At 40.2% G+C, this 3,407-nt stretch overlaps 1 protein-coding gene across 3 annotated transcripts in view; it reads right to left on the bottom strand.

Annotated features, from left to right (window-relative positions):
* The window catches only part of Crebrf (CREB3 regulatory factor), a 74,789-nt gene that overhangs the window by 53,406 nt on the left and 17,976 nt on the right, over window positions 1-3,407 (bottom strand). The window contains exon 1 of one of the 3 annotated variants that reach the window (XM_026780798.1): window positions 2,773-2,945. The exons of the other annotated variants lie outside the window; for them this stretch is intronic. The gene's annotated coding sequence lies outside the window, so the exon portion shown is untranslated. Of the gene's footprint in view, window positions 1-2,772; window positions 2,946-3,407 lie in introns of those variants that run through there. 3 annotated transcript variants of the gene reach the window in all.

Genomic DNA, 3,407 nt, shown 5'->3' with positions numbered 1-3,407 from the left:
AAAAAAAAAAAAATTATCTTAAACCAGATGTGGTATGGTGGTGCATTCCTTTAATCCCAACACTTAGGAGATAGAAGAAAGCAGATCTCTGTGAGTTCAAGGCCAGTCTAGTCTACACAGTACGTTCCAAGACAGCCAGAGTTATGTAGAGACCCTGGCTCAACCCCCAATGTCGCCATCCAAAACCCCAATTATGACAAACCAATAATATACAAGGCTCTTGCCAGCATGGTAGTAAATGCTTATAATTCCCTATTGGGAAAGGCGGGAGAATTAGGAACTCAAGGTCATATTTCTGGCCAACAAGAGACCCTATCTCAACAAACGAACAAAAATGACACAACAACAAAACAAGTTGTAGCCCAGGCTGGGAAGCATAGTGGAGTTCAAGGCCAGCTTGACTAAATACCAAGGCGCAAGTCTCAAAAAGAAAGGAAAAAAAAAAAGCACCTTTAAAACAAACAGAACTAAACCAATAGCTACTTAAAACAGTTTCAAAACATCTACATGGCTGTAAAATTCTAAAATAGGATGGTGCCCTGTGTTCCTATAGTGAACTTTTCAAGGCAGGAGATTCTGACATTAGACTATTGAGCCAATACTATCTGAAGTGTTTATTCACATCTCCTGCAATCCCTTACACCTGAGCACTTCAGAGGTTATCAATGGCCATGGGCTACCAGTAGGCACAGCTTGCTCCTATAAACAAAGTTTTATTGGAATATAGCTAAAATGCATTCTCTATGGTGTCTTCTTATCAATCGCCACCATGCAGAGCTGAACAGTCATTATAGAGATTATTAAATATTTACTATTTAATTCTATGCAATAAGAAGTTCAGTTACTCCTGTCCTGGATAATTAGAACCAACAACTAGGCACTGTGGCATACCTCTATGATTCCAGTAACGCAGGAGGCTGAGGCAGGAAGATCAAAGCATTCAAAGCCAACCTGGGCAACATGGAAAGACCATACCTTACAGGACCAAACAAAAACAGTGTGACAAATTTTGAGTGGGAATGTTTCCCTTGGAATGAGACATTACTGAATGTCAGTGAGACCTTTCCCCAAAAAGTCAGGTACAAACCTAACTGAAAATAAACTACTAACGAATCTCAAAATACCATTGTTAGTCTTGACTAAAAATTACACTTTAAAAGTAACAATGAACTTTATTTACTGTTTTAAAAGCCACTAACTACTCTGTCAAGTGTGGTGGCTAGCACCTTTAATCCCAGCACTCAGGAGGAAGAGACTCTTAGTGCTCTGTGAGCTCAAGGCCATCCTGATTTACACACAGTGAGTTCTAGGACAGTCAGGGCTTCCTAACAGAGAGACCCTGTCTCAAAAATAAACAAAGAAACAAACAGAAATGAAAATCACTACACTAACTCAATAAAGATACAGTGTCTCTGGACTCGCTGTCTCTGGACTCCCACAATCCCTTGTTCTAGTCCCCAACACCAGGGACTTTTATCAATTATCCTTTTGCTCTGGAACTCAGACCACCAACCAAATAGGTTATTTTCTTCATAAAAGTTTGTTTTCACTTTGTTATAAAATATTCAGAATGACAAGATAAATGAAGAACCCAAAATTGGTATTCTTACTATACTAAAAATTCCAGAGCTAGGCACAAGGTACTTGTTTGTAGCCCAGCATGAAGAAATACCTGATGCCCTGGAGTTCAAAACTAACTGGGCTAGAAAGTGAAAAACCTTGTCTCAACAATAATAATGATTCTTTAAGCCCCAACGCTTACTAATTTACTTACTTACAATTTCTTAAACCCTAAAGTATACTAAGCATATAAAAGAATTTTAATCAAAATATGTTCTGGTGTAAATATTTGCCATTCTTAAGAAATTACTACATAAGCAATTGAAAACTGTCTTGAATATAAGTATTCTAGGTATCAGTGAAACAATTAGTTATATCCTTTTATAACTGATCATGGCATTATGGCAGACTGGGACTTAGCAATACAATATTAAGTCATAGACTATAGGGCTAATAATTCATCTACTAGAAAAATTATACTTAGCGGGGCAGTGGTGGCGCATGACTTAATCCCAACACTTGGGAGACAGAGGCAGGCAAATCTCTGAGTTTGAGGCAGCCTGGTCTACAGAGTGAGTTCCAGGACAGTCAGGGCTACATAGAGAAATCCTGTTTCAAAAACAAACAAACAAACAAAAAACAAATAAACAATAAATAAATAAATAAAAATTAGGCTCAATTTTTAAAATACATCAAATAATCTAGGGTTATATTTTTTTACAGTGTTTTAACAAAATCGAGGGTCAGTCACATAAAACTAATACTAAAGTTGATGAATAATTTATTTCCCATTTGTTGAGATTTTTCTTCAGCTCAACTCTTTAAGAGCATCCCAGGATAATATATCTGCAGTGTGTTCCTACTCCTAAGTGCTCAAAGACCCATCAGTAGCCTGGTACCTTTGACAATACAAATGTGGTCGCAGGTTGTAAGCTCACGTTAATAGAAACTTAAATAAGCACTTAACAAGGCTAGCATGGAACCAAAACAATCCCAACACAAATAAGTGATTTTCTAATTCCATAACCACACCATTTTCTCCTTGTGCATCTCTCCGTTATTTTAGATTAGATAACACTGAAACATGCTATTTTAAAGTACAATGAAATGGCAGTCATTTATTTTACCATAGATCACGAGATTTACAAAAAACAAAAACAAAAAAAATCTCTTCTGCTTTTTAAAAGTTCAGACTTTGATCCTCTTTCTCACCTGCTGGTACTGGAAAGACAAAAGTCCTAAAGATCTTTCAAACCTAAATACTTTTCTCACGAATCAGTTTTCTCATGAAGTTGATGTATGTCAGCTTCCCATGTATTTGAGCAAGAGAGGAGACGCACAGGGGCCTGATCTTTGGGAGGCGTCCACATGAAAAAAATGGGAACCCCGCCCAGCCCTCAACTTTCTCTGCTTTTCCAGTCCCCGGTTTTCTCTTTGCAAAACCCAGAGATGCCGAAGTTCCTGATTGACTGCCTCTACCCGAGGCCTGGTAGAGAAACAAACCGCTAGTTACCCAAATACCTCCTTAAGGTAGTCATAAGACTCAAGCCTGCTCAGAAACAGCAGAAAGGTTTGCTTTCTTGGGTTAAAGGAGGGCGATTACAGGGTTTGGCGGCAGGATTTGTCAAGCAAGCGGAGGGCCGAGCAAGAGAGAGAAGCCAGAGACTAAGCTCCATCTAGTCCCAGGAACCGCCCCCTGGGAGGCTAGACTGCCCTCGGTACTTCCCGGCCACCTCCACTCGGGAGCAGCCGAGCCGGGTCGGGCTCCTCGGGGCGGTTTCCGGGTCCGCTGGGACTCCAGCCGACACCCGGCCCGCCCCCGGCCCGGCTCCCTGCCCTTAGCCCCC

The sequence above is a fragment of the Microtus ochrogaster genome, chromosome 7 (genome assembly GCF_000317375.1).
Source record: "Microtus ochrogaster isolate Prairie Vole_2 chromosome 7, MicOch1.0, whole genome shotgun sequence".
Taxonomy (NCBI): Eukaryota; Metazoa; Chordata; class Mammalia; order Rodentia; family Cricetidae; genus Microtus; species Microtus ochrogaster.
This window is presented reverse-complemented; position numbering and strand designations above follow the sequence as displayed.